Source organism: Leptodactylus fuscus, chromosome 3, assembly GCF_031893055.1.
Source record: "Leptodactylus fuscus isolate aLepFus1 chromosome 3, aLepFus1.hap2, whole genome shotgun sequence".
In the NCBI taxonomy this organism is placed as follows: domain Eukaryota; kingdom Metazoa; phylum Chordata; class Amphibia; order Anura; family Leptodactylidae; genus Leptodactylus; species Leptodactylus fuscus.
The window spans coordinates 159,447,291-159,460,162 of NC_134267.1; the positions used below are offsets into that span (position 1 = coordinate 159,447,291).

Consider the following 12,872-nt stretch of genomic DNA (forward strand, 5'->3'; position numbering starts at 1 on the left):
CTGTGTTTTTTTAGCTGCGTGGAGCCTTATGCCACATTCACATGATTAAGTTTAACCCATGAAACTCTATGTGTTGGCCACATTTACTGGCCTGAAAAGTATGCAGGCAGAGGAATTTTTACCTCTTGTGTCCCCCTATCTCCTCAGAGACTGTAAGCTCTCCCGAGCAGGGCCCTCACTCCTAGTAATGTCAAATGTTGTCTGTTCTCGAACTCTCTTTTTGTAAAGTGCTGTGGAATATAAAGTTATTATTATAAGAGTTGTCTAGAGATCCCTGCCTCCCAGCGACATACTGTCCGTACTATGCTGTGAGAGGGACTCCGACCATAATAGTTATCTATACTGCTTTACAGTGACTTACTGTCCCATACTATAATCCGTACGGTGTAGTATGTTGCTGAGAGTCAGGGAGTCCTGGCATCTTCGATAACTATTAAGCCTCCTGCACACGACTGAAGTGATTTTTACTGTCCACAAATACTGATCTGCAAAAAAAAAAAAAAGTCCATTTTATCCACAAAGAGACTGGTATGACTGCCTACACTTGTCTGTACCACAAACGCAGACAAAAATAGGACGCGCTTCATAATTTGCAGTCCTTAGATAAAGCACAGACACATGGCCAGAAGAATGATATTGTGTCTCTGTGCTTTAACCCGCGATTGCGGATAAAAAGTCCATTTGTGAACAGGAGACCTCATGTTAGGAGTTCCTCTCCCAGTATACTGCGCAGGCCAGTAAGGGTGCGTTCACATGGAGGAAAATGGGGCTGAATTTGGTGTGGAATCTTCAGCAGATTCAACGCTGAAAAAAAGCCTCCCAATGACTTCAATGGGTTCCTTTTTCTGCTAGAAGGAACCTATTGAAGTCAATGGGAGGCTTTTTTTTTCAGCGCTGAATCTGACATGGATTCCATACCAAATTCAGCACCATTTTCCTCCATGTGAATGCACTCTTAATCTGGATAAGCACCCTTACCGACAACTGTATGAATGGTCAGTGTGCTATCTGGGTTTTTCTGTCATGGGGTTGTCTCAGACGAAACACTTCTGTGAAGACTTCATCCAGCACCTGAAACCTGTTATTGATTAGAAGAGAGAGCTCCACACACATCACGTCTTTTTAAGCTAAGGGCCGGTTCACAGAATACCACCACTAATGCAAGTGCTGTGCAGTTAAGCACACGGACCCCATAGACTATGACGGGGTACGTGTGCTTGCCGTGCACTGCGAATCTCGTGCAGGCAGTGCACGTCAAGCACACGGATCCCAACGCTAATGCAAGCACAGCGCTTGCATTAGCGTCGGTATTCCGTTCGGGGGAGTCCTCATGCGGACTCCTTTCAGACAGAAGCTGAACGCTAATGTGAACCAGGCATAAGGTCCCACGTAGCAAAACGCAGCTAAAACCATAGTGGAAACGCATCATTTTTCTTCACGCAGTGTGTTTCTTCGCGGTTTTTCTTCCTTAATTGAACCTATAAGGAAAACTTGAGCATTTCCACTGGAATAACTGACATGCTGCAATTCTCAGAACACCATTGTTTTTGAAGCCGCAGCTTTTCCACTGCAGATTTTTTTTTTTCTGCAGTGTGTGGATGAGATTTGCAAGAACCTCATTCACTTTGCAGGTAATGTCACTTTTTTTTGCTACAGTTTTTTGCAGCCTCAAAAACGCTGTGTTTTCGCAAAGTGGGGCTTAAGCCTTACATCCATTTAGCAAATCCTTTTTGTGGATGCAAATTGATGGCCACCCAACAGAAACAGATCCATTTTTTCTACATTAATGTCTATGTAATTGGATAGCCATCTGTTTGCTGCATTCGTAACATGAATCTACTTTGTGGATGAAAAACGCATGATCTGAACGGAACTGAAGCTCTGACCAGAAACTATCATAACCCAGCCCGCAGAGGTTAAGGTCACCTATATCAAACATTGCTTTCTCCTTGAGAATTGGTACGTCTTATGCCAAGGTATTGCTGGTTTTATCAATATGCAAATGAGGTCCTTGACGCAACATCCTTGTTCCAAGGAGTTCATTTGCATATTAAAAGGTTAAACACCGATGATTCAGATGACCCTAACACCTCTGTGGGCTTGGTTTTGGTGACAGACTCAATTTGATGATGACTCTCTATACCAGGGGTGGGCAATTAATTTTCCCATGGGGCCGCATAAGAAATTGAAAGTATGCTAGAGGGCCGTGCCACGGCAAATCTAGCTCCACCTACTTCTATGTTGACTCCACTGGAGGGGACATGAAACTGGGGCAGCTGGAGGGGGACATTAAACAATGGGGGTAGTTGGAGGGGGGCAATAAATTGACAGCTGGAGTGGGACATGAAACTGGGGGCAACTAGAGGGGGACATTAAAATCGGGAAGCTGGAAGCAAACCTTAAACCGTAGGGGTAGCTGGAGGGTGACATTAAACTGGGGGCAACTAGAGGCAGAGGGGTCCCCCTATAGCTTCCTTCACGGTTTAATTCCCTCTCCAGTTGTCCCCAGTTTAATGTCCCCCAGTTTAAGTGCCCTCTTCATCTACCCCCAGTTTCGTGTCCCCCCCTCCATTTCTCCCTCAGTTTCATATCCCCCTTTATTTATCCCATTTTATGTCTCTTCCCCCCCCCCCCCCATCTGCCATCTCTGCCCTAGTATAACATTCCCCTTCCATCTCTGCCCCTAGGTTACTGAGACACACACAGACGGACAGACAGACAGATATAGACACACACACACACACACATACATACAGACACACACATATAGACACACATACATACATACATACAGACAGACACATATAGACACACATACATTCAGACAGACACATATAGACAGACAGATATAGACACACATATAGACACACCTACAGACACATATAGACACATATAGACACACATGCAGACAGATATAGACACACAGACAGACACATATAGACACACACACACACTCCACCCTGCATCTCAACTTACATCTCTCAATACCTTATGACACACTCCACATCTCTCCATCTTCCTGCTGGCACTAAGACACGCCCCCTAGTCAAGCTGTGTGGGCCGGACTGAATCAGTCAGAGGGCCGGATGTGGCCCGGGGGCCGGGCTTTGTCCAGGTCTGCTCTATACTATAAAAACACTATATGAGAATTAAATGTACTAACTGCAGTGGGGGTGAAGATGTATTTGTACTATGTAGACACAGCATCTACTATGAGATTGACTCCCTAGATACACTACCGTTCAAAAGTTTGGGTCACCCAGACAATTTTGTGTTTTCCATGAAAACTCACACTTTTATGTATCAAATGAGTTGCAATGAATAGAAAATATAGTGAAGACATTGACAAGGTTTTTATTTGAAATAATTTTCTCCTTCAAACTTTGCTTTTCTCAATGAGAAAGCTCCTTTTGCAGCAATTCCAGCCTTTCAGACCTTTGACATTCTAGTTGTTAATTTTCTGAAATAATCTGGAGAAATTTCACCCCATGCTTCCAGAAGCCCCTCCCATAAGTTGGATTGGCTTGATGGGCACTTTTTGCATAACATACGGTCAAGCTGCTCCCACAACAGCTCAATGGGGTTGAGATCTGGTGACTGTGCTGGCCACTCCATTACAGATAGAATACCAGCTGCCTGCTTCTTCCCTAAGTAGTTCTTGCATAACTTGGAGGTGGCTTTGGGTCATTGTCCTGTTGTAGGATGAAATTGACTCCAATCAAGCGCTGTCCACAGGATATGGCATGATGTTGCAAAATGGAGTGATAGCCTTCCTTATTCAAAATCCCTTTTACCTTGTACAAATCTCCCACTTTACCAGCACCAAAGCAACCTCAGACCATCACATTACCTCCACCATGCTTGACAGATGGCGTCAGGCTCTTCCAGCATCTTTTCAGTTGTTCTGCATCTGACATCTTCTGTGTGATCCAAATACCTCAAACTTCAGTTCGTCTGTCCATAACACTTTTTCCAATCTTCCTCTGTCCAATGTCTGTGTTCTTTTGCCCATATTAATCTTTTCGTTTTATTAGCCAGTCTCAGATATGGCTTTTTCTTTGCCACTCTGCCCTGAAGGCCAGCATCCTGGAGTCGCCTCGTCACTGTAGACTTTGGCACTGGCGTTTTGCGGGTACTGTTTAATGAAGCTGCCAGTTGATGACATGTGAGGCGTCGATTTCTCAAACTAGACTCTAATGTACTTGTGTTGTTGCTCAGTTGTGCAGCGGGGCCTCCCACTTCTCTTTCTACTCTGGTTAGAGCCTGTTTGTGCTGTCTTCTGAAGGGAGTAGTACACACCGTTGTAGAAATCTTCAGTTTCTAGGCAATTTCTCATATGGAATAGCCTTCATTTCTAAGGACAAGAATAGACTGTCGAGTTTCACATGAAAGTTCTCTTTTTCTGCCCATTTTGAGGGTTTAATCGAACCAACAAATGTAATGCTCCAGATTCTCAACTAGCTCAAAGGAAGGTCAGTTTCATAGCTTATCTAACCAGCAAAACTGTTTTCAGCTGTGCTAACATACTTGCACAAGGGTTTTCTAAACATCCATTAGCCTTCTGAAGCGCTGAGGGAGATCCCCGGCTGCCGGAGCTGAAGGGAAGATCCCCGGCTGCCGGCAGGAGCGCGTACCTGAAGGAAGACCTCGGCCGCAGGACCTGAAGGGGATCTGCAGCTGGCAGAAGGGCTGAGAGGAAATCCAGGCAGCCGAGTCTGCCGGGGATTCCCCTCAGCGCTTTTGCCGGCGGCCGGCCACAGTTCACACTTCAGGTGCGGCGGCCGAGGTCTTCCTTTAGCTCCTGCCGGGGATTCCCCTCAGCGCTTCTGTAAAGGCTCCCTAGCTGCAGTGCTTTTCTTTTGCAGGCTGCTCTATGCAGCCTACAAAAGAAATGACAATTTTTGCAATGTATTGCAATGTATTAGCATTGTAATGCATTGCATTAATGATCAGACCCCCTGAGGTTCAAGACCCCTAGGGGGTCTAATAAATGCAAAAATTTAAAAAAAAAAAAAAGTATAAAAAATTCAAATCACCCCCCCTCCCCTTTCCGTAAAACACATATAAAACTAATACTGTGAAACACATACACGTTAGGTATCCCTGTCTTTTAAAATGCCCAGGTGTACTAATATTTTTCCTGTACAGTGAAAACGCCCGCTCTACGAATCTATAAAAATTATGTACGGTAAACGCCGCCTCGGCTTATACTCAAGTCAATAAGATTTCCCAGTTTTTTGTGGTAAAATTAGGGGCCTCGGCTTATATTCGGGTCAGCTTATACTCGAGTATATACGGTATGTTATAATTTTCAAGTCAGGGCAGTCAATCTGGGGAAAATGTGATTGAGGCTGGGGACTTGCGTGGCGTAAACGTTTTGTAGCGAATCCCATCCATATATTGCAGAAAAATACACATTGTGGTTTTGGAAATTACAGCATTTCAGTTATACCTATGGAAACGCCATTGGTTTCCCTATAGGTATAATGGAAGCAGAAAGTCCGCAGAGGCTATGCAAACATTTGAGGAATTAAGATGTATGCTTTAGACTGGGTTCACACACAGTTTGTTTCTGCAATATTTTACTGCAGTGGCTGCCATTATATGTTGTATGGAGTATATGTTAAAACAAAGATAGTCCTCATCGCATTAAAGCATACCAAACAACTGGATTTTCTGACAGTATTTATGCCACCTATACATTTTTTAATATACTTTATAAACAGATTTTGGCTTCTGCGATATCCAACAGAGAATATAGGAAAGAATGGGGGGAGCCATCAATCCCTTCAAACCAGTTTTCTGGCAACCCCCAATCTACACCATCATCACTACAATGAGTGTATGTGGATAGGCAGAGGAGGCCCTGGCCTGACATTTTCTTTGTAACTTGTGACAGTTTCCTGGCATGGAGTTATAATGGAAATCTACACTAGTTAACGGGCATAGATTTCCATTCTGGTGCAAGAATGTTCAACTTTTACGAAGAGAGCACAGCCTCCTCATAAATCTTTCATCCCTTGCGTCAGTTGACTCTTTTAAGTCTGGTCTTCAATACATTAGTCCTAAATATGCCCCAGTAAATGAATGGGCCTAGTCCGGAGGAGGGAGTGTCTTCAGGCTGAATCCCGAGGCGACTCCGCCTGAAGAATGAGCATTTCGCTTCTTTATTCCGGGAGCCGGAAGAAATGGCTCCCATTGATTTCAATGGGTGCCGTCTTTTTGGTTAGGATTTTGAGGCGATACGGCCTGTATAATGTATTGGGAAGCTGGAAAAAAAAATCAGAATGGGGTGGATTTGAAGAAAAAGTGCATTTGTACAACTTTTCTTACGGGCTTTTTTTTTTACAGCATTCACTGTGCAGCCAAAATGACATGTCACCTGTATTCTATGTTTCAGTACGATTCCGAGGAAACCAAATTTATATAGTTTTATTTACATTTTAAACCCTAAACAAAAATCCAAAACTGTGGCAAAATTTTTATTTTCTAAAAGTTGCCATATTCTGACACTTGTAACATTTTTAAACTTCCGTGTACGGGGATGCATAGGGCGTCTTTTTGGGGGCCAGATGTACTTTTAGCTATACCATTTTGGGGAATGTCTTTTGCTTTGATCACTTCTTGTTCAAATTGTTAATCAGAGGCAAAACAGTGAAAAAACTGTAGTTTGGCACTTTTGATCCCCTCCCCCCCCCCCCCCCCCCCGTATGCCAGTTTTCACTGACAAATGTTTCTTGCTACTGTTAAAAAGTGCTGTATAGGTGTGCATTGTATGTGCAGAATACTTTATCGCTCTCATTTTATGCCTAATTTTGATGAAAATTCATGTTTAAAACAAGGCTCAATGTTTGACACAGGGCAGATGATAATGCACATTGATAAATCTGGCGTATCTTTAGATTGTCCAGTCTAAGTTTATACCACCAATTAGGTGGCTTAGTTTGAGCCAAAATTTGACATCAATATTATGGCGAAATTTGTTGCATCTTAAGCCACACCCCTTTTCATTGCTAGAAGTACTCTTGAGGTTAGATATATACATTGCAGGCTGAAACTGCATGTGAAGTAGGATTGGTAATGGCAGCTTACAAGACTACAGATTGATGCATCATCACTTTTAGACCAGCGGGGCGGGAGATGTCAGGTGAATGGGATCTGAGCTGCAATATTGCGGCACAGCCACTACACAATAGATGAAGTCATCTGATTCTTGCTCTGTATGTAATACAGGTATCAGCTGACTGGAGGTGCTGGACCCTCACTGATCTTATATTGATGTGGCCTAAGAATTGGCGATCAGTATGAAGCCTTGGATAACCCCTTAAGGCTAAGGTCCCATGGGACGGAGGGAACGCATCGCAGTTCTTCCCGCAGCACTTTAAGCATAAATTTTATGGCGTTTTCCTCCGCGGACTTTCTGTTACCATTATATCTACGGGGAAGCCGCTGGCATTTCTGTAGATATAACTGACATGCTGCCATTTCCAAAACCGTGCCAGTTTTGGAAATTGCAGTTTGTCCATGAAATTGCATGTATCCCATCCACTTTATAGTTCCTGTATAACGCTGCGATTTTTCCTGTGGCATTTCCGGCCTGTGGGGCCCCAGCCTAAAGCTCCAAATTTGCCATTAAGTGGTATCTGATAGCCACTGTGTGGTACCAAATTCCAGAAAGGAGTCCTGTGTCCACCATTCCTACCAGCTGTAAGACCATAGGCTAGAAGTTGAATGGAGCAGTGGCTGAGCAGCTCCATAGAAAGTCTGTGACACTGACCGAGACAACTGTGCACTGTACTTGACTATCTTTTCAGTCTGATAGGGACTGAATAATGTGTCGTAAAGCCAGTAAAACAATTCAGAGACAGACATTATCTTATGAATAGACAAATCAGCCTGCAGGTCCACCAGGGGCATCCACCATCTGATTTACCAGATTTGCCTACAGACAACCTTGATGCAGACAGTCCATGCATTTTATTCAGCAGTGTTTGTCACTGAGTTTTATTTTAATTCTGTAGTTTAAACTAAAATGCTGCATTTCTCAAAAATGTAGCTTTTCCACAGCTATTTTTTTCTGCAATGTGTAGATGGCATTAAATCTTTCACTTTGCTGGTACTGTAAAACACAGCAACTTTTTTTTTTTTTTAAATTTCTGTTGTGTTCTTCAACATTTAGCACATAGCACTCTCTGCTATGTGTGAGTGCAGGGGAGGCTGATGAGTAAACGGCAGCAGCCTGTATTGTACACACAGCAGACAGTGCTCACTGAGACTTCTGGGTGCACGCTGGAGGCTAATTAGCATATGAATAAAAACGGGCTCATCCAAAAACTACTGAGGGGATTAACCTACAAAAAGTAGGTGTGGAATAGCCTTTCTAAAGGCCATGCAAGTATATGTTTAGTTAAAGAGGACCTTTCACCATATCCAGGCACAGGCAGTGTTATATACTGCCAGAAAGCTGACAATGCGCTGAATTCAGTGCACTGTCGGCTTTCCCGATCTGTGCCCGGTGTGAAGAGCTTACGGCCCGGTACCGTAGCTCTTCTATGGTCAGAAGGGCGTTTCTGACCATTAGCCAGGAACGTCCTTCTGCCTCGCGGCGCCTATCGCGCTGTGCTGTGGAGCCGGGAGGAACGCCCCCTCCCTCTGCTCACACAGCTCGTCCATAGACGAGTATTATCAGGAGAGGGAGGGGGCGTTCCTCCCCGCTCCACAGCACAGCGCGATAGGCGCCGCGAGGCAGAAGGACGTCTCTGGCTAATGGTCAGAAACGCCCTTCTGACCATAGAAGAGCTACGGTACCGGGCCGTAAGCTATTCACACCGGGCACAGATCGGGAAAGCCGACAGTGCGCTAAATTCAGCGCACTGTCAGCTTTCTGGCAGTATATAACACTGCCTGTGCCCGGATATGGTGAAAGGTCCTCTTTAAAAATGACTTTTCCCAATGATAGATCCGCTTTAGAATCCGGAGCAGATTCCTACCTAATCCGCCTACCATTGTTTTCAATGGCAGGCAGAGAACGCAGCAGGATGTGAAAAAAAAAAAAGCGTCCTGCTCAATCTTGCCATGGATTCCGCAGTTGACTCAGCCAAGGTGTCTGTAGCTCAAGACTCCCTGCTGTTTAGGTCCTGTCATCCGGGCCTAATCCGTAGTAGGATGCCGGGACAGATCCCATCACAGCTAGACTGCGGCGAAAATGAAGAGAAACTGTGGCATAGCATTGTACTGGGCTGTCTCTTGCAGCACCATATCCACTGAGTAGAGCAGCAGTATAAGCAGTTAGCAGTATACAGCAGCCCTTGCCCTTATCATCAGTGGGATTCCCACCCACCAGCACGTTATTCCCTATCCTGGGCCATGCACCGAGCCCAAGCTATAAAATGACCAGGAATATGCCCTTCCCTGAATATTGCTCCGGGCTCACACCCCCTAGACAAACTCCTGATAATACGTGGGTGTATATGGGGCCATAGGAAATAACGGGTCAGTGTGCTCACTGGCTATATACACTGATAACGTACATCATTGTGTGCATTATTATATGTGTGGAGGCACAGCACTGTTACTTATGGAGCGTACATTGCAGTTGTGAGGCGCTGCATGCCGGCCTGTGTAATGGATGCTGAGGTTGCGTGTTGTGCTCCCCCTCCTCCACGCTCACACGTTATACAATGCAGAGCTATTGTCCCTGAGGTCACATGGGAAGAACTATTGTGTGTAGTTCAAGGCGCCGGCTGCGCTCACGCACAGCCCAGCCCCGCTGTACGTCTTTACGTCATCGCTTCGCTTCCGGTATCCTCTATACCCATAGAGCTGCAGTTTTTGAAGAACCGGAAGTGCCCCCTAACGTCACTTTACTGAGCGACACCACCTAACCCGGAAGTGCGACGCGTCCCACGGGCGGTTGTTGTTGAACTCTTTGAGGGGGCCCTATAATACCCCTCCCCCAAGTCCCTTCCTATTCCCGGCGTGTGTCCATATGACCGGGTCACCGCCTGCTTCTGTCTTGGGGGGTAGTGAATAGGGGCATGTAACCGGAGAAGCGGACTGTGGCTGCACACGTGGTTCCTCCATCACCGCGCCAAGTATGTACCGGGGCCCTAGTCGGGGGAGCGCAGCATTTGGTATGGGAGGCTGAATGGACCGCGCTGGTCGCCATTAGTTACAGGGGAGAGGAGCCGCGCCTCTTAGCGTGGCCGCTGTGGCATGTTACACACGTGACCCGCCCGCACTTGCTTACAGAGCTGTGTATGTAATAGCCGGGATTTATTAGTAGGTTTCAGTGCTCGCACATGTCCCGCTAGTGCCTGCCTGTGTGATACAGCAGTGATGCTGGCAGTGGCTCTCGCTTCACATTCCTGGCCTAGCCATTTTGCATGCATACAAATGTGAGCAGTTCTGGTCTGGTCACCCTTTACATATCACACTGATAATGCCGGTTATATCGCTGGCCTTCCTGGGCACTCCTAGCCCTGTTCTATGCCCATGAGGCAGCCTGAGGGGGAGCCTTGTAACGTGAGAGGTTCCCCTATTGTGTGGCAGCTGTCAGTGGCGTCTCTGCTGCTGCTCTTATACAAGTCCAAGCTTTTGGTCCGAAGGGGTAATGTCTCTGCACGAACATACTTTAAAGGGCTGTAAACTAATATATGTGCATGTTCACATCACTACTACTGCCTGTTGGCCACAATGGTGACTGACCTCTGCTGCTCTGCCAGCCATTGAGTGATCATGAGCTACAGAGCAGTAAAGTGAGCGTCACCTTTATTTTACTTAAAGGGGTATTCCCATGTACTTAAATATTTTTAAATGTGTAGATAATTAAAAATTAAACATTTTTGCAAATATAAGTAAATATTTTGCAGAGTTTTAAAGATTTTCTCTAAATATTTTGTGGTCTTGATCGGTTGCCACTGGATACGACCATGAATGCAGGATCTTTCTAAGACCAGATAATCCGCCATGATTTCATTATTGTGGCCGGGATATCTTCTCATACATGTAGTGTCCCTGCCTGGTATCCCAGCTACAATAAGAAAATCATGGCTGAGTTTTTGACAAGTCCCAGACCATAGAAAGTTTCTGCATTTATGGTCGTATCCATTGGCAACTGATCACCAAAACAGACTGTCACTACCAAGATGATTAGAGGAAATCTTTAAAACGCTGCAGTATTTTTTATTACTTATATTTGCAAAACTGTTTAGCTTTTAATTATCTACAAATATAGATATGATTAAGGTCATGGGAATACCCCTTTAACTCTATTCAGACACTTTTGTAAATAATGTCAAATCGGCCGAAAATCCTAATACGTATTTTGTCAAAAAATTCCAGTCAGTGTGGGTGCCCCAAACAATCCAGTTATAGGGCAGACTGGTCCAGTTTTGTACCTCCTGGCCACTGTCGGGTTGCCTTTAGGTGAGGACTGTGGTGTCGGCAGGCTAAACCATTGACTTCTTGTCCTTTACAAATGGCCGACAGCATTAAAGATCCTCTTAGTTAATTTAAAAAGCCAATGAGTGAAGTGCTGTGAAAGTGAATCTGTAACGAGCTAGAATAGGAGGAAATCCACGCAAACACAGGGTGAACATACAAACTCCTTGCAGATGTTGTTACTGGCAGGAATCGAACCCAGGGCCCCAGTGCTGCAAGGCTGCAGTGCTAACCACTGAGCCACTGTGTTGCCCGTTATACATCTAATTTATTGTACAATAATAATTGTAACATATAACTGATTTTATTTGGAAGCCAAAGTTGGAGTTTTTTTTTTAACCCAGCCAAAATTGGTCCTAACTTTGCAGCCCTGCTTTAGATCCATCGTGGCAGCATCGGCCATGCACTTCTTTACAGGATGCATCTGTACTTTTCATTGAAGAAATAGTAACATTACAGGCACAGCATGGCAGGTTACCCCTAGTTGGCAGACCTACGCAGTTGGTTGCTATGGCTTATAATAAGTGTTAGTGCATGCCGACTTTTAGCTCTTGGATGTGGCTAGGGCACATGCTGAAGCAGAAATCACAATATTACCCATAGAGGCCACAAACTCCTGTAAAAGCAACTTTCCACTTTGAAAAATGTCTTGTGTATTAATACACATGAGACTAACAGGCATTTAAAACACCTGTATTTCCCTAAAGGTGCCTGCAGGAAAACTACGAGTAGGCTCAGCTCTCTGCTTTGTTGTCCTGGTTTCACGTTGGCGGAATCTCTATATTGTCACATTGGCTAGGTCTGGAGCCAAAGGTTCAGTGCTCTTCCAGGCCCGGAATCTGAGTTTGACGTGAGGAGAGTGGACCTGTGTGTGCTCTTGCAGTCAGATCCATAATATTGGACTGTGTCACAGGGTGACTAGATTTTGTCACTTAGGGTGCATGGTCACATCAGATGCCAAACCGTATAATTCCAAGTGCCTGGTCCAACAGTGGCCAACCATCTGTAGCTGCCAATGGCTGCATTGTGCTGTATAATCATACAGTCCTTCGCTTCATTATGCATGGAGGACAGTTAGTATTGTTTCCTGCATCAATAACAATCTCTCAGCCTTATTTTCGCCTGAATAATATCTGTTGGCATTACTGCAAATTTTATATCTTTTCATTGCTACACATCAAAAATATGAATAGCAGTATTACTACTCTTCTGGAAAACGTTTAGGACAACCTCCGGTCTGAAGGTATTCAGGCCCTGGCTGTTCTAATGGCATATATAGGTGAATTATTTAGTATATGTGCCTTTTTGTAACTAATTTTTACTTCTCTAGTGCAAATAATTAAATTTTTTATTTTTTTTTTATAAAGGCTACAAGCATGTGAATGTGTGCAAATATGAGACTGTGTAAAAACTGCACATGGATGATATTC

General features: G+C 44.7%; 1 protein-coding gene across 4 annotated transcripts in view; it reads left to right on the forward strand.

Moving 5' to 3' along the window:
- The window catches only part of TBL1XR1 (TBL1X/Y related 1), a 121,298-nt gene that overhangs the window by 65,007 nt on the left and 43,419 nt on the right, over nt 1–12,872 (forward strand). Inside the window, exon 1 of one of the 4 annotated variants that reach the window (XM_075268645.1) lies at nt 9,871–10,094. The exons of the other annotated variants lie outside the window; for them this stretch is intronic. The gene's annotated coding sequence lies outside the window, so the exon portion shown is untranslated. Of the gene's footprint in view, nt 1–9,870; nt 10,095–12,872 lie in introns of those variants that run through there. 4 annotated transcript variants of the gene reach the window in all.